The sequence below is a fragment of the Callionymus lyra genome, chromosome 8, assembly GCF_982586985.1.
Source record: "Callionymus lyra chromosome 8, fCalLyr1.hap1.1, whole genome shotgun sequence".
Lineage (NCBI taxonomy): Eukaryota > Metazoa > Chordata > Actinopteri > Syngnathiformes > Callionymidae > Callionymus > Callionymus lyra.
In genome coordinates this window covers 23,393,912-23,420,420 of record NC_141825.1, presented here as the reverse complement: position 1 = coordinate 23,420,420, position 26,509 = coordinate 23,393,912, and the positions used below count along the sequence as shown (strand labels likewise).

Here is a 26,509-nt window from a genome sequence, read left to right as displayed (position 1 = left end):
CGACGAAAAGTCTGAGCACAAGCAAAATCAGAGTCTTTCTCACGCCAGGCTGGTTCAAACCGGATTTCTAACGAATGACACGCAGCAATCAGCCAAAACATTATGACCACATGGAGAGAGGGAAAAAAAACACTTGTTTATTTCAGCTGCTTGTGTTTATGGTGTTCTTTCCGTCACTACAAACTTGTGAGACCAGAGAACCATAAGTCAATGTCAAGTTTTCCGGTGTGGATAGAGCTGAGCTAGAAGGCAGAGTCATCCATCTCAACGCGAACCTCTCGTGTAACTGTAAAGGGTCGTGACCTTTTTTTTTAATTTACAGAGACAGAGACGAGAAGATCATTAATCCTCGAGAACCGAACCCACAGCGTCACTTCAGAAAATCTTAATTCACATGTTGGAATAAAAAATAATAAAACAATACAAGTACGTTTTGATGTTTTTAATTTATCTTAAAATTCTTTCATTTTCTCCCATTTATTTTTCTTCGCATGAAAGCAAATCTATGAGACTACATTTCCCATGAGCACTTGCTTGTAGCAGTTGATTGAATGTTCTGTTTCCAGACTTCCATTGATGAATGAAGGATGAAAGTGATGAAGTCATGAGTCAGATTGTAATGAAATATGATGTGACGGCTTTGTTAGTAACATAACTTTAACTTTGTGTTTTATACGGTAATTACCCCCCCAGTCTCGAAAAGCGCTATATAAATAAATATTACTTACTTACTTACTTACTTACAACCAGTAGATCGTAATCCTGGATTACGGACTATCTTACTGATCGACCACAGTATGTCAGGCTGAAGGACATCAAGTCTGACACTGTGGTGTGCAGTACAGGAGCACCTCAGGGGACAGTACTGGCCCCTCTCCTCTTCACCATCTACACTTCAGACTTCTGCTACAACTCAGAGCTGAGTCTCGTCCAGAAGTATGCTGACGACACTGTTATTGTTGGATGCATCAGGGACAACAGCGAAGACGAGTACAGGAGTCTGATACGTGACTTTGTGGACTGGAGTGAGAGGAACCACTTGCAGCTGAACACCTCAAAAACCAAGGAGCTGGTCTTGGACTTCGGGAGGTCCAGGACAAAGCCACGTCCAGTGTCCATCAGAGGCGACGAGGTGGAGATAGTGGACAACTATAAGTACCTCGGTGTGTGGATGGACAGTAAACTGGACTGGTCCTGCAACACAGACCATGTATATAAGAAGGTTCAGAGTAGACTGTACTTTCTGAGGAGGCTTCGATCATTTAACATCTGCAAGAAGCTCCTCTGCATGTTCTACCAGTCTGTGGTGGCCAGTGTCCTGTTCTATGCTGTGGTGTGTTGGGGTGGAAATGTGTCCAAGAGGAGTGTCAACAGGTTGGACAGGTTGATCAGGAGGGCTGGTTCTGTGGTTGGAATGAAGCTGGACTCACTGGTGACAGTTGCTGAGAGGAGATCATTGAACAAACTACTGTCCATCATGGATGATGACAGTCATCCTCTGAACACTGTCATCAGTGAGCAGAGAAGCAGATGGAGCACGAATGCTCCTACCCAGGTGCAACACTAATAGACTCAGGGACTCATTCATCCCTCGGGCTATTAAATTGTACAATTCTGAGTTCGGGGGCAGGAGTGGAGTGAGAGTATCTGGATGTTCTGTTCCATGTTAGTCTTTGTATCCTTTGTCTTTGTTGTTTTTCTTTGATTATATGTTCTTTATCTTTATCTTTAGACTTAGATTGTGTCATCTTGTTCTTCCTCTTTATGTTCTTCTTCTTCTTTTTTTTTTTTATGTATTATTTTTTATTGTTTATGAAAAATTGCTGGCTATTGGTAAACAACAATTTCCCAAAGGAGACCTCCTGAGGGATCAATAAAGTTTTACCTTACCTTACCTTACCTTAGATATGTAACATGTTCACACCATCAAGAGCTCAAGAGCTTTTACAGTGAAAATAAAAATCACACAAAACACCTCAAGTCACAGTATACGAGTCATTCAACTAGTATCATCACAAGTTATTGTAGTACAAAAATATGAAGGTACTCAAAACTACCCAGAGCTGCTTTAAAATCCCTTAAAATCATTAAAAAACAGCATTTTTATTTTCATAATTGATGTTAAGAATAGGAGTCAAGTTCTCAATGTTTTTATTATAGCGAGAACAATCAGCGAGTGCAGACCTTCTGCAAAACAACTCATCTCCTCTAATCCCTCTCGTTCGGCAGCTTTTTTTGGCATTTGAAATATCGCTGAGAGCAGAAGCTCCAACAACACATTTTAACTAATGCATATCACACGGAATTTCAAAAGATTTGTGGACCCGAAATTGTCATTTCCTGAATGTTGTCATTTTGGGATGGTTCCTCTCACTTTTAATTCAATAAAAAGATCTGAAAGCAAAAATGATGTCCAAAGATCAGCTGGAGTCGACTGTATCCTCTCGTCCACGGTCATTGCCGCGATCGTTTTTATTGTTCCTTTAACCTAATGACTGCTGCCATCTAGCGGTGGGAAGTTTAGTCGGCACACCAAAATGAACAAACACTAAGAATATTTTCACATAATTGTAAATATTTATTGAAATATTTTACAATAACTTAATTGAATATGAATGAACGAGAAAACAATCTATGATACACGGGGCAACAAATACTATAGATGTACTATATGAAGTATGATTTAGTTCCTCAACAATGACTGAAGACAGTGGAAGCATCATCGATGTTCATCAGAGAGTCAGAGACGTAAACAAGAGGAAACAAAAGTGTGTTTGTACGAGTGAGTCAGCGGATCCGTCACTCGAGGTCCGGACTTCAAACCCGGTCGGTCTGCCAGAGCGTCAGTGGGTGAGGAGTTATTTAGCAGCTTCTCACACGAGCGCTGCCAACATCTCTCCGACCCAAAACTGTGTTTTTTGTGCTCCGGCTGCGAGGGAGGCAAAGAAGTCCAGTCAAGTTCACGGACGAGAACAAATTGAACCTGTCCTCTTTTTTCCCTCCTGCTTTTTTTCCCAGACGTGGTTTCCATGACGACGGCGCTCAAGTCCCACAGGGTTTGTTTTTTTTCTGGCTCACCTTCCACTCCCTGTTTTTTTTGTTTTAAATCTCACGCGTTATGAAACGAAATGACACTCCGTCGGCGAAAGCACGACTTCACCGTGACGAGAGACTCCCTGTGGGGGGTCTCCATGATGACGAGCCCCCCAGGTTCACATCAGGTAGCAAGAGCTTCGCTGACCGACCGTGACCGTAGTCGGACGCTTCGTGTCGATCACATCTTTCCACGCCTGAGCAGAGGAGTGACTTCTGAATGGATATGAGACGCAGTGACTCATCGTCAAAAACACAAAAACATTCCACAATATCAGTCCAGTTCTGGTGATTAAAAAACAAGGTCTAATTCCTCTCGGATGTTTTGCACAAATCGGTCTAAATCTGCGACAGCGAGCGCCTTCGCCGAGATAATCCATCGCAACTCACAGGTGTGTTCAAGATGTTGATCAGACACCATGATTACTGCACAGGTGTGCATGAGACGCTCACCCACACACACTTGCTGTGTCTCAAATCGCATACTAGCGTACTAAAAGTTAGTATTTTTAGTGTGTTAGTGCGTCTCAATTCTTAGTATGCGAAATTTAGTGCACCATGCACACTAAATTGGCGTACTAACACGCCCACAAAACTGAGCATGGTTCGATGGATACTAAACACACTAAACGGCTATCTTATTGACGTTTTAAACGGAAGTTACGTCATATATAAATGCATATATATAGTCATATACTTACAGGTGCATTTTCAGCAGCAGTAGGAGGATAAACACGTCTTCGCTGCTGATACCAGCTTAAATATCTCGCGATTATTAAGATTCTCATATTTTTTCTTTATTTCTTTTTCCAAAGTTGCAATACGTGCTGCATGCAGGTGGCGATAGCGTTCCAACAGCTGGTTGAAACATCGTTAAACAGTACTAGAAGAAGAAGCTGTCGCGTCATTTCCTGTTAGTGTGTAGCAGCAGTGTTTGATTTGAGACATACTATCTGTGGAGAATTTGCGTACTAGTTAGTATGTACACTAAACTGATGCATACTAACTTCTAGCATACTAAGAGTAGTATGCGATTTGAGACACAGCACCACACACACTTGCTGTGTCTCAAATCGAATACTTCTCTTAGTATACTAGAAGTTAGTATGCATCAGGATAGTGTACATACTAACTAATTCTCCACAGATAGTATGTCTCAAATCAAACTCTGCTGCTACACACTAACAGGAAATTACGCGACAGCTTCTTCTTCTAGTACTGTTTAACGATGGTTGCAACTAGCTGTAGCAACACTAGCGACACCTGCTGGCAGCACGTTTTTGGAAGTTTGGAAAAAGAAATAAAGAAAAAAATGAGAATTGAAATATTCGGGAGATATTTACGCCGGTATCAGCAGCGAAGACGTGTTTATCCTCCTACTGCTGCTGAAAATACACCTGTTAGTATATGAATATATATATATATATATATATATATATTTATATATATATATATGACGTAACTTCCGATTACAACGTCACTAAGATGGAGCCGTTTAGAGTAGAAAACTAAACTAAAAATACTAACTTTGAGTACGCATGTATGCGATTTGGAGACACAGCATGAGTATTTTTAGCACATAAGTGCGTCTCAATTCTTAGTATGTAAATGTAGTGTTCCATACACACTAATTGTCACTAAAACGCCCACAAAACTGAGTATGGATCGATGGAAACTATCTATCTTAAACGGCTTCATCTTAGCGATGTTGTAGACGGAAGTTACGTCATATACTGTGTGTGTATACTGTATATATATATATATATATATATATATATATATATACACATACATATACTTACAGGTGCATTTTCCGCAGCAGAAGAAGGACGACACGTCTTCGCTGCTGATACCGGCATAAATATCTCACCAATATTTGTAATATTTATTGAAACCAAACGTGCTGCCAGCAGGTGGCGTTAGTGTTCCTAGAGCTGGTTGAAATCATCATTAAATAGTAGTAGAAGAAGAAGCTGTTGTGTCATTTCCTGTTAGTGTGTAGCAGCAGAGTTTGATTTAAGACATACTATCAGTGGAGCATTAGTTACTAGTTAGTACGTACACTATCCTGATGCATACTAACTTCTAGAGAAGTATTCGATTTGAGACACAGCAAGTGAGTCATTGAATGTGAGTCAGGTTGAGACCACGATGAGGCCAGCAAGCATGCAGGTGAGCGACCCAGAGACGCTTCCGGACGGTTTGTGCGGAAATTCTTTGGTTATTGCAAAAATTGTTGCAGGGGTTGGACTGGACTTGGTCCTGGGTTGCTGTGGCTAAAGTCTGCGCTTGTGAGGTGCGTTGAATGTTCTGCCAAATTCTCTGAAATTCCTTTGGAGGCGGCTTATGGTAGATATATGAACATTCAATACAGGAGCAACAGCTCCTGCTGTCACTATGTCGATTGCACACTCCCTCAAAACTGACATCTGTGGTGTCGTGTGATACAAGTGAACGTTTCAGAGCTGCCTTTTATTGTGGCCAGTCCAAGGCACACCTGTGCAATAATCATGGTGTCTAATCAGCATCTTGTCAAGCCACACCTGTCAGGTGGATGGATTTTCTCTGCAAATGAGAAGTATTTTCAAAGATTTAGACATGTTTTTTGAACAATATTTGAGAAAAATGGCTATTTTGTGTATGTAGAACAACAACATTGAATGTTTTCCTGTAATAAAAATGTCTCAGTTTGATATTAGAAATTATATTTTCTTATTTTATTGTCGATCAACACAATTGACATTCTAATCGTCAACATACACAAAGATACAAAGTGTTACGGGGGTGCTACATTTCAGCTCACTGCAGCTAGCACTGGTAGCCACTAGCTAAGCTAGCCCTGTTAGCTACTAGCTAAGCTAGCACTATTAGCCACTAGCTGAGCTAGCACTGTTATTCACTAGCTAAGCTAGCACTGTTAGCCACTAGCTGAGCTAGCACTGTTATTCACTAGCTAAGCTAGCACTGATAGCCACTAGCTAAACTAGCACTGTTAACCACTAGCTAACCTAGCACGGTTAGCCACTTGCTGAGCTAGTACTGTTAACCACTAGCTAACCTAGCACTGTTAGCCACTTGCTGAGCTAGTACCGTTAACCACTAGCTAACCTAGCACTGTTAGCCACTAGCTAAGCTAGCACTGTTAGCCACTAGCTAAGCTAGCAAGTATATCATTGAGTGTCAAATGTCCTTCACTTGACATTCCAGTGTAGAACAAACTTCATTGTAACACTTTCTGTCAGGTGTTAGTTCACTTCCTTTCTATCTCACTACCAACAAAATCAACCTCATCAAACTGCTGGAGACCTCGGCTCCTGCGACCCCTCACATGACCAGCTCCTGGACTGATGAAGCCACGTAACTCTTTGTGAAAGTGTGTCTAACTGCATCTGTCAGGGTCAATACCGGAGCCACGTGGAGGGAATCATCTGATCATCAAATCAATACCTGGAAACTGGGTCGGCCCGAAGAGAAGCTCTGGCCTCACATGAGATTAATTAAAAGCCTCAGTGACGAGGGTCAGTCATTAATCAATTCCAGTTTTTTTTTTTTCCAGAGCAGCGCAGAACTCCTTCCTGGTTCAGCGTGGTCGCCTCACATCAAGAAGGTTGCTGGTTCGACTCCAGGCCGAGCCAACCTTTCTGTGAGGAGTTTGTATGTGGCGTGTATTACTCCGGGCACTCCAGTTTCCTCCCACAGTCCAAAAACAGTTTTATTGAGAACTTTGGGGAAATTGTCCATAGGTATGGGTGTGTGTGTGTGAATCGTTGTCTGTCTTTGTGTGCCCTGCGACAGACTGGCGTCCTGTCCAGGGTGTCCCCTGCCACTCGCTCTATGATACTGGGATAGACTGCGACCGCGGGAAGGGATAAAGCGGTAGAAAATGAAGGAATAAATGCTGTACAAGGCAATACAAACCTTCAAGGGAAGAAGATGGATCACCAAATAAACAAATGTTTAAATGTATTGATTATTCATGAGTTTAAAAAAAATGGCAAACATTTCTTTGGGGTTCAAACGCACATTTTTAAGTTTTATTTATGGTACAAAGTGACCTTAAATTGTTAGACAGTTCACTCATTCAAAATACGCTGGAGATACTAAGTCACTTCAAAATAAATTAGACCAAAAATGGCCATTGTTTACTAAAAATGTAAAGATGGAAATGAGTTCAAAGAGATTAAGATTGCATCATACTTAGAAGTTCTAGTCAACAAGAGCAAATCAATATCACAAATGTGCTTGAGACCTTAGCTCCCACAAGGCTATTAGTTATGTAGTGTCTTTGATATGACTTAAAGAAACAGTGTGTTTGTAACAGAACATGGGAGTGTTTTGTTAAAGTCCAAACATGGTTCTCCAAAGTCTCCAAGTGCTGTCTTTCGTGAGCTTCAAATGACTACTTCTTCTTGTTAGCGTCTGAGATCTCCGTGAACGAGAGAGTCAGGAAGTCTGCACAGATGTAGAGTCTGATGTCAAAATAAAGAAGTCCTGCTGAACGTCATCAGTGAGATTCGGCCGAACAAGTCACTAAATCGTCACGTCGTTTTCCCACACTGTTCTCAAGCCGACCCTAATCTTCACCATGAAGTCCTGAGACTTTCCTGTTCATGATTTTTCAATCAGAGCTGAGTGAGTGACAGACGCTCCATCAGCCTCCCCCACACCTCGCATGGCTGTGTTCACCCAAACATTATCCAGGCTTTGAGATTAACCACACGAGGCAAGTTTCACCTGGTTTTAGGTAAGAATAGACTAAAAAAAACACTGAAATTAAGGCCCCATTGTAAATCTAACTGTGGGCACTACTGTGGTTCAGTAACGTACGCAGGTGCCTTTTCGGTCTGGTTGGGTTTTTGAAGTCTTTATTATGGCTGAGAATATGTATAAAAGTTTGGATTCTGAGTAAAAAACCTTCCAAATGTGGCTGAACAGAATCAAGGATATTTTCTCCGACGCTAACATTTCACCTTGAAGGCAACAGTTCTGTCGGTAAAAGGAAGAACTTGACAAGAGCATGAATTGTCGGGGACTGTGGGTTAAGTTACCGTCTGAATGAAATCTAAACAATTGGAGATGTTTTAAATAATCACCTGACAAACTGGATCATTGCTTTATAAACTAGATAACCTGCTGCTTCTGAGTTTCACAAACATGTTTTTTTTACTCACTCTGGCAACTACCTTTCGTGTCTGTCGATGTTCTTGTAAATATTTGGCTCCCATTCTTTTCACTGTAAAAGTTCTTGATGGTGTGAACATGCTACATATCTACTGGTTGTGCTGGTGGGGCACCTCATCAGTATCATCCTTCATTCATCAATGAAATTAAAACGGAAAATTGGTCCAACTGCTACAAACCGGGACATGGCAACTTTTGCCACGTTTAGCAAGTGCTCATGGGAAATGTAGTCTCCTGCCGGGGCTATACACGACCACTTAAGTCCACTGGCGTCGCTCGACTTCAAATCGCTGCCTTAAAAAAGTATGTCTATTTGCTAGGAGGGGTCTAAAGTTAGTGGAGAGTCAAAATGTCGACTTGAAGAATGCGGTCCTCGTGGACAGTGGCCGGACAATTAAGCTAAACATGTATTTTGATGCGGTCCATCATGGCATCATCGACCACTGTCATCCTGTGTATGGATTTATTTTGTTTGTCATTAAAGTCTGCGACATCAAGGCTTCTGGACTCACGTTAGCTCGGCCTAAGTTAGCTCTTCAATCACCGCTGTCAGGATTGTCAAAAACAAAATCACGGTGATGAACGAGCGACTTTGTTCCACACTTTAAATCACGGAGCCGTCACAGTTAAGTTCATGATAATTAAACCCAAAAAAATGGTTAAAAAAAACTCCAAGAATGAAACGTCTTAAACCCCCTTGACAACCTGTGCCTCTGAGCAAGAGCATCTTTAATGGTCTCTGACCACAGACCAGACCTCTAAGACATTCATCTGACCAAGATACCTTGCAAAAGTGATGGCTGGGAATTTCACCAGGAGGAAGATTTAATTCAACAAAAAAAGATACTTTTAAATTGGTAAAAAAGAAAACCTCTCTGGAGGGTTAAAGAGTCGACGATGAATGTTGAATATTTAAACTGACACAATCCATCACCGGCGGGACGCTATAAAGACAGGGAGGATTCCGTTGGGCAGCGATAAATAATTCAACAATCCATCCCAAAGTGGAAATAGGAACTCATATCAGGAAGTTTGAATCGTTAAATATGGAACTGGCGTGATCTGATCTCATGTAGATCGACTCAAATATTCACACTGTAAATAAAGATGACATATGGATGAACGAGTGAGGAAAAGCTCCCAGAGGCAGGAGTTGAGTAAAAGTATCATGATGTTCTGTTCTATGTTAATCTTTGTATCCTTTGTCTTTGTTATTTTTCTTTGATCGATGTTCTTTATCTTTAGACTTAGATTGTATCATCTTGTTCTTTCTCTTTATTTCTCTTTGTTCTTGTTCTTACTTTATATTTGTTTATTTCTATGAATAATTGCTGTATTACTGTGGCTAATTGGAAAAAACAATTTCCCGCAGGAGACCTCCTGAAGATCATTAAATTTCTAAAGTTCTACCTAAAATGCAAACCTCCACCAATGTCGAAGGAAGCTTTACTCTCCTACTGCTGATGCTTTTGTCGCAGATACCCTTCGCATCAACTAAAGCAGTTTTCCTCGCTAGTTACGGTCGGATTAACTTCTTTTTTATTTTTAAACACGTTTAAAAATCAAGAGAAGTACTTTAACCGATGGCCCACATCCCCCTCGGTGATTCCGGCAGGTCGCCACCAGGACAGATGGACGGACAGCATGTGTGAGCGCCGAGGGGAGAGGATTGTGGTCACCGGACCTTCACCGACAGAACAGGGAACCAGATGTCACAGGGGGCAACGCTCGGAGGCCAGGCCGGGTGGACACGAAAGTCTCTTCTGGCTGAAAAGGATATTTTTAAATCTACGTTCAATCTGACAAATGGTCAATTTGTGACGCGGCGTTAATCTGCGGTGATCTGCTGAAAACCCAACCTGTGCTATTTCTGGTCCGGTCTGTGCAGACCGAAAACTATTTTAGGTCCGCAAATAATCTGATGTTTAAAACCGTCAGCGTTGTTTATGAGGCAGAGCCGTCGAGATTTAAACAACATCCATCTTCCAAACAAGACATAGAACTTTCTGTATTTATATATGGTGCCGACGTTAGGTAGTAAAATGATCATGTCAACGATTTTTACTTTCTAACTAGGGGTGACAACGTTTACCATATTTTTCCACACATGTAAACAGAGCTTCAAACAGTGGAGTAACCGATTACAAGTTGGGTATTTATGATCTCTTTCTTTGTTTTCGCTCTATAACTGCAAGAATTTTCTGTCTCCATCCAAAACCCTACTAATCCTATTAGATCTAAATCTAATGTTAGATTAAAATTAGTATACACTATACGTATACGCAATACTTAAATTAATGCTAAAAGATAATCAAAGTATAAAGCATAAATTACTCGCTTGATCTAAGAGCGGGTACGTGAATACACATTTACAATCAACATACCACTCAGACTGATTCAAACTACGAGGCAAGCTTGGATCAAAATTAGTGATATGAGACCAATCATTTAAAACATCTGTTTATCTGCAAATCACACCTTAAATCGTAGATCAAAGAACGAAGCAAGACACCCGGGAAAGGGGGGCTAAAAGACGGAACCCCCCACCAAGAACATTTGAATGATTAGATTACAAGAAATCAAATTAGTATTGCTTTCAATGGGGGATCGGGACACAGGGAACTTGAAAGGACCATTTGGCAGAAAAGGACGACCCCCTGGGCAGGAAATTTGCCTTAAATATAGCGATGTTTCTACAGATCGGGACCTTTTCTCCCGGGTCTATTGACCTGTACAGTCGCCGGGACAAAGTGTGACCGATCTATCGTAAAGCTTGTATTTTGTTTGACTTGGAGCGGCGAATAAATGATCCGTGACACACTCTTGATTGTCCATCTTTCTCCACGAAGTGAAGTATAAGAACCGGGACGAGAAGTGACGTCGTGTTGGAGCAACGGAACGGACTCCGTATTTTGATCGTTTTACTAATCAAAGCCATTCCAGTAGTTATCAGTGAAAACGTATAGTGTAACATAGAGTAGCCAACACAACAGATGAATCCCATCAGAGTAAAAACTAAAGTGTAAAACAGTGCTTCATTTCAAAGACACCTCGCAAAGATTGGACAAATATCAGTTTATCATGATTAATTCACATGTCAAATATGAGATAATTATGTATTTCATGGGTAATATTTCTTCATCATTAATAGCTGGCTAAACTCAATGTAGTAAATCACTGCTCTGTGCCCCGGGTGTTGGGCTCACGGAGCACTTAAGGGACCATTGCACCGTTTAAACCTTGGTTTCTAGACATGAAGAACGTACATTCCAACACCAACCGTCGCCCCATTACATGGCTGAGAGAGTAGAGCCACAACATAACTGGTATTATCGTCATATATAACCTTCGCAACACGTTGGTATGTACATGACAAGTCGAACGGTTCGAGGCAGATCTCCAGCTCTGGTTCGCTGACCAGCACTGGGCACCAGCTTGCACAGGACAGCAGACCCAGCAGGTGGTTGACGAAGTGCCAACATAACAATCGACCGACCCGTAGTAAAGGTTGAATCAAATATGAACCGTCTTCCAGGCTTCAACATTGAAGTCGACACTCGATAAGCAATACGTCTCCAGAGGATCCGCTTAATGAACCCGCTCGGCTCTCTCTGGCACAGCAAAGGAGAGGATGTCGTGCTGACACTGACCATTAAACATGATCCGGACCCGTCGGACCACCCGCCGCTTTCCACTCCTCGAAACCAAAACATCTACATGTCTCGACGAAAGAGTCTGTAGCACTAAAATTCTGTGGTTCAGACTCACTACATCGTCACAAGGATGGTTGTCTGTTGCTTTTCTAGAACTTATTCTAAACCATCGGCAACATTTTCCATTTGCAACAACGATAGAGCAGCGTCTCTTCCTCCGACTGGTCCTGAAACATTCGGTAAAAGTCAAGTGTTGACGCTGCGTGTTCACCGGCTCTGATTGATGCTTCTGAATGTCAAAGTAATTTTCACCGCGGCGTACCGGCTTCCTGTCTTACTCAAAAGCATGTGCAGCGGTATCGGCTAAAAATACCGTCGTATAAATAGATACTCGCGGATGATCTTCCTCTGTCCTGTTTGTTTAACGACCAGCACACTCCATCCAGGATTTGGGAGCATTGTTGGAGAATGTCCGACACCTGGGCCGAGTCCAGACGGAGGTCCGCGTGGATCTGGCACCGCGGTTGTAGTGGTATCGGCCTCACGAGGTCTACTGAAATGGCATGAAGGATGAAAGATCTTCCAGAACTTTTGTGTCGTCTCACACAAAAGCAGGAGAAACTCTGTGTTCACCGGTGCTGGGGCTTTGAGTCGATAAAGCTTCACTCTTGCTTCGAAACTCAAAATTACATTTTCATCCGGAATGAATGTGTTCCATCAAAAACACAATTTTCATTCAGTCTTTTTGGATTTTTATTTAGGAGAAAGGAGCTCGCCAAAGGGCCACTAATGGTTTTTGCTCAATGGAAATCCATAACTCAACTATTCAGCTTTTTAGTCGTTGCTGCAATGAAAGAAAAATCCACTAGAGATCGTTGTCGTTGAACAGTTTCTAGGAGATTTGGACTTTAGTGAGTTCCTTGAACGCACTTGAGGATCGGTGGCACCTGCTGACAAATATTCTAGGTGGTGCTCTTTTCCAGTATATCTTTCTGCCTATCCTGTATATATCATGTAGAAATCAACACTTTAATCACTTTAAGCTAATGATGGATAATAATGCTTATTATGCTCCTTCTTTAGATTCAAATGGAAACACATTTTAATTATATATACATATATCATCCAGAATAAACTAAATCATTATATAAACTAAATGAAAGCTATTAACAACTTGTCCTCTGGACCAGAACATCAGAGATACTTTTACCAAATTATCCCAAACAAACCCAATGTGGCCCCGGGGCCACATATAGACCACTAGACGAATACATCTCGATTTGGCACTAAATGTTCAAATGACTAGGGGTTTAGAATTTAAAAGTAGAAATTATTAATTTCCTATATAAGCTCAAGAGAGCAAAACACAATAAATAGAAAGAATCAAGAAGTAGAAGAATAAATTAAACAATGTTTCAAATCTTATCAAACCATCCTGACTGGTGTCATGTTGAACATGTTTTTGTTTAGGTTGTTAAAGGAATGAAAAATGTTTATTTTTTCAGAATTTGAATTGTTATCCATAAAAATTAAAAATAAAATGAGTAAACCTGTCATAAATCTATGAGGCTTCACTTATCTTAACCCCAGAATCGTCATTAAAAATGCACCTTAAATGTAAGAATTCTCATTCATAGGGTTAACATGTGTTGGGTTTACCTTTGAGAAGTTATCAGAATGAAATGGGATTAAACATTTATGAAAGAAAAGACATTTAATTTAATTTTAGAAGACTCTCTAAACTATGGAAATCAAAATATCTGACGCAACATTCAAAATATCTCAAACATGGCTCCTACAATGTAATAACTGCACTGGTTCAATGTTAGCATCAAACTCTAAATGAGTTAAGTTGACTTGGCAGGAAATAGTTAAAAAGTAAATAAATTCTTTATTTAGGTGAGAAACGTTCGGAAAGTCTGTCACCATCACCTTAGCTGTTCGGCAGAGAATAAAGCGCTTGATGAAGGTCCGATGAATAAATAATTGGATCTATTCATTAGCGCCATCACACTGTGGCCTCCAGAGAGAGTTGTCGTCTCGCGACGGGAATATCTTGGCGTCGCGGTTGAGACGAATGAAAAGGAAACAATGCTAATAAAGACTCCCAGGAGCTTCGGTTATCAGACCTTCAGCTAATGAACGACCTGAACAGATTGGTGTCGAGGTTCTATGAACATCATTAAGGGGGTGTGGTATGTGGCCCTTTTGGACGGCAGAATCGTGACCCACATCAGACTCTCTTGTTATCTAAACTCACCGACAGCGATAGACGGCGGAAACCTGGAATCATAGAAACGGAATGAGAGATTGCGCTGAAAAACCAGATGCACCGTGGAGAGGGTTTTTTTTCTTTTTGCTCGCACGTCATATTGGAAATGTTATCAGTGGGATGCAGGTGTCTGAGGAACCATCGTAAGCCATTGGTTCCACCGCCTCAGCAGGACGCAGATACTGGCAGATGACTGACGCCACTAATGGGGCTGGGTTTGTGAGGAGCGAGCCCACCGATCCACTCGGTCATGATGACATTTTACGTGAGCGAAACATTTTAATATAAGCAATCACTACGAGTGTTAGATCCTGGGAAATCCGATTAAGTGCAGCACATGCTGGCCTGCTCAGTGTCTGCGAACAACAAGTGTGTGCCAGCGAGATAGCAGTCCGAACTCTACGTTTAGTGTGTTTGATCTGAGATTCATGTAGAATAATAAAAGCACAGAGACGGTGCATACCTCGGCCAACGTCTGAATTTAGTGTTACTTTATGAAAAAAAAAAACTGTGTACATAAAATCAATTAAAGTTTTGAAAGCTCTCCAATTGTTAGAACAAATGTGTAAGACATTAGGTCGACATAGTCACGTGAAAGTTGACTCATTTAAAGGGCACCTAATGTGAAAACCCAACTCTCCTGATTCACATGTAGTAAATGTTGAAGTGTTCAAAATGCAGTAGTTCATTCATCATGAAGTTGCTCCGTTTTGAAGTTATTACTTAATAAAGTTCTCGTCTGAAATCTCGCCAAATGAGTTTACGGTTTAAAGCAAACATTGTGACATCACTCTGGTGCAGTTGTCCTCCCCTAGAAGCTTAAATCAGTTAAGTACCTACATGTTAATAAACTAAATAAATATTTATGTAAACATGGTGAGTTACTTCTGCCTTTAGGTGTTTTTGTAACGTGTACATTTAGCAGCAAACCTTATGTTTATTATTCATTTTTAATGTACAAAACGGGAGTTTTAGAGGTGCGTTTGAAATTTAGTTCGAGTCCTTGAATGCAACTTGTGTTTTTGTGACCAATCAGAGCAGAGTGGGCGTGGCTTCTTGGACGAGACTTCTTCTTAGCCGAAACAGCACATTTTAAGTGGGCGGGGCTTAAGTGTATTTTCTAATGTAAATATCTTTATTAAATGAGGGTTTTGTGCAAAAAGAAACATACTGATGAGTATAATAGAGAACTATTAACTATTAACTATTAACTATTAATTATTAACTATTTAAGACACACTTAAATCAGCACATTAGGTTCCCTTTAATAGCCAATCCTTAAAAAAGTAAGAAAATGCATCCACAACTTGTTACGTTATTATGTTTAAAAACAAACAAATGGGGTTAACTCAGCGTAGGTGATTATAAATGTCACCTATAGCACTCCCCAAAAAAGATCCGAAAACATCAATAGCCGCTTCGGTGACGACACACAAGCTTCCTTTTCTGAACCGTCTGATTCTCACCCACACAAAAAAAGTGTTGGTGGAATTCATTATAATGAGGCGACAACACACTGTGTGTATACGTCGTGCTTCCTTCACCGTTGAATGACACGAACATGAACGTAAGCAGATCATCCGCTTTAATGCTCTTCATGTACCTCCCAAAAAAATACAACGTCACTCAACGAACAGGCGTAGTTTCTGCTATGACATCAACCGAGTGATTTCCCTCAAAGAAAAGGTTTCCTGGTTTTATAGCCTAAGAGATGGTCTGGCCAAGAAAGAAAGGGTCACAGGTGAATTTTCAGGGATCATACTGATAAAAAGCTTCAATATTGGGGACCAGAACAAGAGTGTCGCCCCCTGTTGGTGGCTCGAGCAGCAGACAGGGATCAGAGTGGGGCATCCCTGCTGGTCTACACGGTGCAAAGTCAGAGACACCGTTTTCAGTCTGACACCTGTTACCTTTTTTTTTTAAAAGCCATAACTTTTCTTCTGGATCGTGACTTTTCACACATAAAGAATGCGGCAGCCATGGAAACACTTCTGCAAGAGAAGGTGTGTAACATGGACCCTGGATCTGTTATTCTTGACAAAAAATATTACCCACGACAGCTTCAGCCTTGAGTGACGCCAGCAGAATAAATCGATGGAAGGAAGGATGGCAAAAAAAACTGCTCAACCCAGCCCAGTTTTTAACAGACTTCCTTGACTGTCATCGAGGCAAATGTATGATTGTGTCGCCTCTGGAAGCAGAGGATGGTTTCAAAGAGCTAAAGAAATCCAACGTCAACACCACCAAGTAAGGACATGCATGAAGAGGAATCGTGTCCATCCTTCTGCTGCCACTGTAAATGGATATCTTTGTGTGTCAGTGGTGGCCACGGCCATCAAACACCATTCAGGGAAGAAACTGGCAAAAAGAAGAAGTGTTTGGAAAGGGGGGGGGGGCGCAGAGAAAAAAGTCCAGAACACAAAGCCTTTCACAAACATTCTCCCAATTAAAGCTCTTTTCCTTTTCTAGCGCCGTCGCTCCAATATTTGATCAACAAGCTGCTGGACTCGACACAACATCAAAAATCAAACAGATGGAGATTCTTTCTACCTGCGATGGAATTTCAAGCGTCTCCGCTCGGCGTGGTCGTGCTCGGGCGGCGTTGTTGTTTTGGATTGTTCCCCCTGTGGCGGCCTGAGAGCTGGAGGTGTCTGTGAATGTGTCTGCAGGAGCTCCGGGTGAATGAAGGGAAGAGGAGAGAGAGAGGGGCTGTGTCTACCTCCCTCCCCCTTTTGTGATACACTGAGAGCACGTGGCCTCGGCGGCGGCGAGGAGGCGCTCACGGATGCGAGCGAAAGGGAGGTGACGGGGGGGGGGGAAGAATAAAAATGACTGAAGAGACGAGAGTGATTGTGTGGAGGCTGACGGAGCATGTGTTCACAAACCAGAGATGAGTCGGTGGAGAATGAAGCCATGAATTTTAGAATACTTTTTTTTTTTTCCAGACATGAATCAGACATGAAGCCTCTCCTGCTCATCCAGCCAGAACGCCACGTTAGTGCTTATCAGCTCAGAGAGACGTGGAGCGAGAGAGAGCAACACCACTGCCTACAGGCTAACACAGCTTTTTTTTTGTCTGCACGCTGTCGTCATAATAGTCGAGCACGTTTGGGAAACTGGGGCAGGAAAAGTGACTCGGTGGATCGATGATTTTGTAAATCAATACAGGATGACGCTGCAGACACGTTTTTAAAGTGTGCAAGAGGGGAACGTTTGAGGCAGATGTGCGTTGAGCTTCGGTTTGTTTGTGTCCCTGATGGAGGACACTTCAGTCCGAGTGTGAGGAGGTTGCAGAGGGAACAGAGGTTCTGGTACTTCTGGATGAAGCTGTTGATCAGGACCAGAGGAGAGAAATCCTTCCAGACTGTTGCTCCTAAAGCTTTGGAACCATCTCTGTGTTTGATGATCTACTGACTCCTTCAAGAAACATCTGAAGACTTTCTTATTCGTTCAGGCTTTTCCCTGATTTTCTGGGACACCCGTATTTTTCTCAGTGTTATCCTGATCTTTTTAGTATATATTTTTTGAGTTTTTTTAAATTATTGTTTAAGCGCTTTGTGACCCTGGTCTAAAAAAAAGCGCTCTATAAATATAAATTATTACTTACTAAGTCAGCCATTCATTTAACCAGTATTCCTCATCGCTTTATGTTTCCCAACACCTGCCATGTATACTTTGGATATATATATATATATATATATATATATATATATATATATATATATATATATATTATTTTTGTATAATGATCTATCAAGAGCAATGGTAAGGAATCTACTCATGCAACTCTGACAATCATCTTCTGACCACATTACTGGATATATTTCCTAATATTTAACATTTCATTGATAGCAATAGTTCTTAAAAAAAAAACATCCTCTGAACATTATCAATGATGTTAGTTTGTTGTTTAGAAAATGATTTAAATACAATCCTCTATTCATTGTCTTCTTTTCTAAAATCCAATTCAAATTTTTGTTGAAGATATTTTGCTAATAGTCATAAAGACATACAGAACAGACGTACCCATTACTTCCTAGTTAAAGGTAAAAGTGTATATAAAGTAAATTATTTACATTTGTAAATGAATGTAAATAATTAAACAGGAGCTGAAAGTGAACGTGGAAACATCTCTACGACTTTTGACTCCATCAAGGACCGACTATAGTTCCTCGAGCATATCAATAATATTTAGACAGAAATGGAAGCGAATCGAAGGTGATGTGGGAGTTGCTGATAATGTCTGTAAGTATTTTAAGACTTTTTATGGTCAGGCGTGTCAAACTCAATCAAACAATCTTTCAGCACTTTGGTCACAGGCCAAAGGTATTTTATATTTTTTCAAAATCCCTTTCCTTCAACCTCCTAAAACGTTCAAAACAGGAGTCCATTCCGTCGCTCCATAACCGGGTCTTATACTTCGCTTCATGGAGAAAGATGGACAATTGAGGTTTTAATATAATTGCAAGTCTCGGTATAATAGTTGACATGTTCCGTATCTTACCACTGGAATCTTTATACATCACCAAATCCACATTAATCTACTTTGATTTTGAGCCAACCATCCAATGGGCCACATAAAGGGACTTCAGGGGGGCATATATGGCCCTCTGACACATTTAATTGTCATTTACTGTCCGACACCTCCATGGCTGTGGTCCTGAACCCCACTCACCGACACCCACAGAGGTTCCTGAAGATGATGTCCTGGGCAGGAGGGGCTGAACACCGGCTCTCTTCATCTGATCTGTAGGAAAAGAAAAACCCCACAGGGAGGGAAGCTGCTGAGAAGTTTCTCCAGCAGTTGACGTTTCATTTCTGTTGCTGGAAGGAGACGACTTTGAGCGACGAGACTCTGATGAATTATTACAACATCTGATACCAAAGTCAGATTTATAAACACGTTTTTTTTTCTTTGCAGAAACGTGTGGACTACCTGAGAGCTTAGCTCAGTAGGTTCATTCAACCAATCATAGACTAAAACAGAATAAAAGAGTCGAACATTCCATTTTTCAGTGTGTCCCGTTTTATTGTCACCTTTGTCTCTATTCTGGTTTATTTAATCTGATATGAAGACAAATGACTTTAACCCTGAATTGTTTACCTAATAAAACAAATAGTGATGAGGGTCAGAACCTGATAACTGAGGTTGTAGTTAAACGTCACCGGAGCATCATCTTCAAATGTGAATCATGTTAAAAAAAAATTGATAAATAAAATATTTTAAACCAAATTTTTCAAACAGAGATAAATAGTCTTTCAAATACAACTTTTTAATTTTGAAAATATCCCATTTTCACCACTAGTATTATCTGATCAATACAAAATTCATTTTGAATTTATTCAACTTAATTAAATACATACAAAAACATACTGAGTATCTTGTCATGAAGCCATGATTTTAATAATGAAAAGAACAGACATTTGGTTTGTTGATCCATTCTATTTCAAGATTCATCATATTAAATATAACTACTAATACCTTTCTTCTTCTTGCCAAATGACTGGAGGAGGAAGAAGACATTCTGGTTCAGGAGCTTTATTTTTTATAAAAATAATTGACTGTTTGCAACATTACAATTATTACAGAAATTACAAAAACATGTATGCATTTTTATTTATTGTTTTCAGTTTGTTTTTTTACTTTAACATTCATAAATAATTCACAACATGGACAATTTAAAACATGTCAGTTATTAGCATACACACAGCTAGCATTAGCAAACACACAGCTAGCATTATCATAAACACAGCTAGCATTAGCAAAAACACAGCTAGCATTATTTTTTATGAAAAACGTTGTTTTTTTTTTACAACCGTACAGCATCAAAGCGATCACCAATGGTGATTTAAAAAATGTAGTTAAGTAAAGTTATTTAACTAACTTATTATAAGTAATTATTAATTAACATTATTAATTTGTAAACATGGCTATTATTAACAAATCATGAATACATGTTTTGGGGGAACAGTGACTCCGGGCTGAGCTTTATTTGTATTTAGTGATAATTAAACTAGTCCATTGATGGCGTACAACAGTTTTCAAAGTCAAACGTAAACACAACCTGACGATTCACTGACACTCGTATAGAGGCTAAAAGCAATTAACAGACAAAGCAAATTTTATTCATTAAAAAGACTTGGTTAAAGTCAACATACATGTAGGAAACTGATGTTTTCTCCCTCACAGAGCACACCTTATAGGTGACATTACCACATTTCCAATGAATGGATCCACAGGTCCATTGGAGCGAGCTGGCTCACTGACCGGCCCAACTTTATGGAGAATACAATGCCAGGCTTGCTCTTATACCTCATTCATACTAAAACGACATTTGATTCTGGTACAACCGTGGCTTGTTTAAACTGCCTAGAAATGCTTATTATAACAGGTCTCTCTTAAAAATAAGATCCTGGGTCTCAAGGAAGAATTTAACCTGTATAAATAAAGGTTAATAAAATTAAATAAATCGACCCCCCAGCTATATATACTTCAGAGTCGAAACTGTTTCCTTCAACTCGAAAAAATCTCTAAACTTAGGAAAATGTTGTCATAACATGATCTGGATCTTATAATCCATGCGTTTGTCTCTTCTCGTCTGGACTATTGTAACAGTTATCTGCAGCCCGAATTCTGAGCTGCTCTAGTAGAAGAACTCACATTTCTCCGATCCTTAAAACTCTTCACTGGCTGCCAGTTTCTTTCAGGATCAACTTTAAAATTCTGGTTCTTACTTTCAGATCCATTCATGGTCAGACTTTCCATCAGTGATCTGATCCAGACTTACACCCCAGCTCGGGCTCTGAGGTCTGTGGATCAGAATCTACTGATGGTTCCTGAACACGCTTCAGGACCAGAGGAGAGAAATCCTTCCAGACTGTTGCTCCTAAGCTTTGGAATGATCTTCCTCTCTCTCTGTGTTTGATGATCTACTGACTCCTTCAAGAAACATCTTAAGACGTTTTTATTTGTTCAGGCTTTTCCTTGATTTTCTGGAACTCCTGTTGTGTTATCAGTTTTATCTTGACCTTTAAAGTATATACTTTATTGAATATTGTTTTGATTGTTAGAGCGCTTTGTGACCCTGGTCTGGAAAAGCACTATATAAATAAAAATGATTTACTTACGACCATCTTTTCAGCGATAAACATATTTTAGGAGGATTAATAATCTACCTCAGTGTCTCACTGGATTCTCTGCTTTTTAATAAACTTGGTTATTCCAGCATATGACCACAGTCACAAATAACTGGCAGAGAACTTCTTTGGCTCGGATACAGCTCACAGACCTTCTGATCCTAACAGTGTGTTCATCTCTAATGTTGCATCTCAGGAGATCAAGATCAGTGATGTTGGTAATTGACACGGCATCTTGAGGACAGTGAATGTTTCGGCGTAAAGGAGCTTCTCCTTAAGGTGAGGAGGACTTGTATCGTAAAAAATCAAAAGCAGTTTTATTTTAGGAGTCACTTCAAGCACATGTAGTTCCATCCAAATGACAGTGGAAACTGAACACTCGCACCTTCACGCAGCTTCGTCCGGGCATCAATCTCAACAACCGTTTTCCCTCCTTCCTGTTAGCGTCTTCTTATGACCTACTTTAAACAAAGGGCTCTGTCTCAGCGCCGGGCTGACAGGTTTCTAGCACATTTTAATAAAAAAAAAAGGTTTTGATGTGAAATATTAAAGTCTGCCAAGTACATGTTTTTGTTATCATGAAATGTGTCAGTGAAGCATAATCACACTTAATATCTACAAACTAGCAACATGTTGTTGTGTTTACATATATGCAGGAAAGGGTGAAAGTGAATCCGGCCGAGTCTATAGTATTAGTACCGGTGGCACAGGATCCCAGAAGCAACAGACATCTCTACAACTGGAGCATCCAACATCTTCCTTGTAGTTTCCCTGGGTGTGGTGACAAATGTATACCGCATTTTCCGGACTATAAGTCGCAGTTTTTTTCATAGTTTGGCCGGGGGTGCGACTTATACTCTGGAGCGACTTATGTGTTATATTATTAACACATTATTACCGGTATTATCATTTCACATTTTTTATTTTCACACTAAACCGCAAGAGGGCGCTCTAGGCCTGTGTTGATAATTTCGACGTAGAAGAGGAAGCGCCGCATCTTCTACCTCCGGAGTTAGAGTTGTTTAAAAGTGACACGAGGATGAAGATTTCATTGGATTTTAGTTATTTGGAGTGAAACGGATGGTTTGGTAAACTTCCTAGTTATTTATGCTATAGTTCTCTGAATAACTCTTAATATGTTATGTTAACATACCAGGTTCTCAGTTCATGTAACGTAACATACAATTATTCAGCTGTTGTTGCCTCTATTCTATTTTTATTTTAAATTGACTTTCAAGATGCCATGTCTGTCTTGGTGTTGGATTTTATCAAATAAATTTCCCCCAAAAATGCGACTTATACTCCAGTGCGACTTTTATATGTCTTTTCCTTCTTTATTATAGCATTTTATGTCTGGAGCGACTTGTACTCCGGAGCGACTTATAGTCCGGAAAATACGGTACTTGTCTTTGGCTCACGTATAAATAAAATCATCATAAAATTCTGGATTAGAATTGTGTCCTCATCTTTCTAGGGGCCTCCACCACCATTTCATTTCAGCTACAAAGTAAGACTAACCCTATTGTAAAAGATGATTAGAGAAAGTGAAACAAGTTCCTTGTTTATCCATAAGATGATCTTCAGGCCAGGAAGGTGTATGTTATGTCTTTCGGGATTTTTGAACCTAAAAAATGGTATCTTCGTCTTTACCTAAAACACTAACAAGCTTAAAAGCTAGTTTGTGGATCAAGTGTCGCTTCACACAAAGCTCCTCGACTACCTGGTCAAGGTGACACTTGAATCTACGTTTACAGCAACAGACAATGTCGGGTCCCTACAGGTAAATATGACATCGTAGTCTCTCGCGTAACAGACATGGTACCCACTTGTAACTATCTTGAAATAGTTAAAAACAAAAACCTATCAACAGCTTTTCTTGCCTTTTTCCAAAAGACTTCTTTTAAGTGTGTTTTTCTGCTGCGTACATGAAAGTGTTTCTGTGCGCTGAATGAATTCCTCCAGTGTTCTCGGGCCACAACAGAGGGCCGCCCTGCAGCGAGCCTGGAGACTGTTGCTGCTCAGTAACCAAGCAGCCGCCGACTCAATCTCGGCAATCTCCCCCTGCGTCTATCAACAGTCCCAAAACCACCTGCAGCCAAAAAACAGGGACTCTCTGCAAGTTTAAATTCACCAAAAAAATCATTCTCGGACTTCATGAGAGCCGTTTCCTTTAATAATAAATGTGGAATCTTTGTGACGGGAGAGAAATCTCCTGACCTGAATTTAAACCGAAGCTCACAAAAGTGCAGCTAAGGAACTGGTAAAGCATTCAGCGGCGCGTTTGTCTTTGTGTCGGGATAACGCTCTCCTCAGCTCACAGTAACAACCAGCACAGAGTGTCCCTCACTCAGAGTTCACAACAGCCCCCTCCTCCACGTCCACTCAGAGATGTTTGAAATTCATGGAACTCGAGTGTCCTTTTGACAATGTTCAGGACCAGACTTGACAAAGTTTTTTTTTTACAAGAGTACAGGTCAGAAGAAGTCGATGGACGTATGGAGGTGATGAATGCAGTTTAGCAAATATTTTAGACGCCAGCACACTCTCTTTCTGTCCAGGCAAGAAAGGGTAGGGGCGTCAAAGCTGAACAAGCCCCTGAAGATGTTTTGAGGAGGATCAGGTACAACATGTAGAGCATCAAACCATCACAACCTCGCTGTGATGGTAGATCCGATGGAGGCCCATCGTACACCTTAGATCTTGACTCCTAAAACCAGCAGCAGGAGAATATGTTACAGTGTGTGACCATTGATCATCTCTGAGAACATGAAGCCATTGTCTTGATTATTACTTCCTTTAGTACTTCCTTTAAACCAACATGTACACATGTCTGTAGTTATCATTCTGAAGCGTGCTATTGAACTTTTGCTTGCAGTTCTTATGTGTATGTTATTTACATGCTTTTAATGTGTCATTAATTGTATTGGAATAATAAAATTCCCACATTAGCCACAGGGAGGTGATGGAGCTCAATGGCACCGACAAAGACAAAAGCACTGGGATTGGAGCATAGTGGGCCAAGTTCAAATTGGCCAAGACGGATTAGGCTTTGGAGCAACAACAACAACAACATGGTAGAAGGCTACTGCAGTTCCTTGGTTCACCACCAGGAGGAGGAAGTGGACAGGGGCCCTACGTCGTTTCACAAGCAGAGCGAGGTCACAGGTTAAAATGAATGTTGTTGGGACGAGGAAACAAAGACACATGAAACAAACTTTGAACTGTTGAATGCAACTTGTAACTGGGAAATGCAAGTGAAGGGAAGTCAGAGATTTTCACTTAAAATTGCAGCAAGCAAAAGTAAGTAAGCAATTTATATTTATAGAGCGCTTTTACAGATCAGGGACACAAAGCGCTATAATAATCAAAACAATACTCCAATAAGACAACACCGAGAAAACACATGTGTCCCAGAAAAACAGGGGATAAGCCTGCACGAATAAGAAAGTCTTCAGATGTTTCTTGAAGCAGTCAGTAGATCATCAAACACAGACATCGTTCCAAAGCTTAGGAGCAACAGTCTGGAAGGATTTCTCTCCTCTGGTCCTGAACCGTTCAGGAACCATCAGTAGATTCTGATCCACAGACCTCAGAGCCCGAGCTGGGGTGTAAGTCTGGATCAGATCACTGATGGAAAGTCTGACCATGAATAGATCTGAAAGTAAGAACCAGAATTTTAAAGTTGATCCTGAAAGAAACTGGCAGCCAGTGAAGAGTTTTAAGGATCAGAGAAATGTGAGTTCTTCTACTAGAGCAGGGTCAGAATTCTGGCTGCAGAGTTTTGTATCAACTGCAGGCAAGACAGATCCTTTTTATTAAGACATGTAAACAAACTGTTGCAATAGTCCAGACGAGAAGACACAAACACATGCATATATAGTGCATATAAGGAACCTGTTAAATCCCAGATGGGAGACTATCTTAGCATCTCAACAGGGCCCAGAACTCTTGGTCAACTGGGATGTCTTTTAGAGCGAGAATATCGGAGAACCATAGTTGCATCCTTTTTTTTTTTCCACTCGCTCTAGCCGTGGCTGTTCGGTCAACCCCTTATATCCCTCCAGCTTTGAAATCTATTTTTTCATCCCAGCTTTCTGCCACCTGCTGCAGATAATGAAGCCCGGGCAGCAGCGAGTCCAACACCCTCGTCCTCCTCCTCCTCCTCGTCAGACAGCGTCGCATTGTACGAGCTGCCAATATGGGCGGCTGGGGGGTTGACAGGGGAGATAATACTCATTTGGGGAGCAGAAAGGAGCCACGGCTAATCTTCACACCTCAGCGGATAGATGGTGCTGCTCTTCAACACTGTGTTTTCTAAAGCTTAAAGAACCTGCAGTGAACTTGGGACTGTAACTTTGTGCAGGTATAGCCAATTTAAAACCATTAGAAATGCCTTCTAAGCAAACATATATTTTTTTAAATTGCCATTAGGGCAACATCCAATTTTCAGTTTGGAGATAAACCCCCATGAGGGTCTGATAAATACAGACATGTGGCCCCACAGGCCATACCAGGTCTGCCCTTCCACGATGTGAGCTATGGCCCTAAGTACACCAACGGCGAGAGGAGGTGACGTGGATCTGAAAATAGAAACTGTCAGCACGGAGACGAAGTGATGTGATTACTTGTAACAGTGACAACAGACAGAAAAGAAATGTCCTCACAATGTGGGAAAGAAGCTAGCGGGGATCAGAGAAAGAGTGAGATCCAGCATAGTTCTTCTCATGTACACAAACGATACCACAACAAATACCAAATGTCAGAGGCTCTTAGTGGAGACAAAGGCCAGAGGCAGCATTAATGTCTCATCTGTCAGCTTCTTGGACTCGTGCCCCGAGTGTGTCCTTTACTTCGCCTAAACCTTTGTCCCAAACAAGCTCACCAGGATGCAGACTTACCTAACAGAGGATTTTTGTAGGAGTGCCAGCAGGGAGGTGGAAGATGCCAGTGATGGGTTTTTTTTTTGCCAAGGTGGATTTATGACCCTTTAACACTTGTTGTTTACAAGTTCAGACCAAAAACTTAAGATGATTTAAATTTAAAAAACTTTTTTTTTTAAGAAAAATGAAAACAACAAAGGCTCATTTTTAAAGGGCACCTAATGTGAAAACCCAATTCTCCTGACTTATTCACGTGTTGAAGTCATCTTCTTCAAAATGCAGTAGTTCATTCA

The 26,509-nt window shown here is 40.7% G+C and overlaps 1 protein-coding gene across 4 annotated transcripts in view; it reads right to left on the bottom strand.

The window, feature by feature from the left end:
• ndrg4 (NDRG family member 4) overlaps positions 1-16,883 on the bottom strand; it is a 38,980-nt gene extending 22,097 nt beyond the window's left edge. For all 4 annotated transcript variants that reach the window (XM_087798164.1, XM_087798167.1, XM_087798165.1 and 1 more), the window contains exon 1: positions 16,750-16,883. The gene's annotated coding sequence lies outside the window, so the exon portion shown is untranslated. The remainder of the gene's footprint in view (positions 1-16,749) is intronic.
• Positions 16,884-26,509: the final 9,626 nt, after the last annotated feature.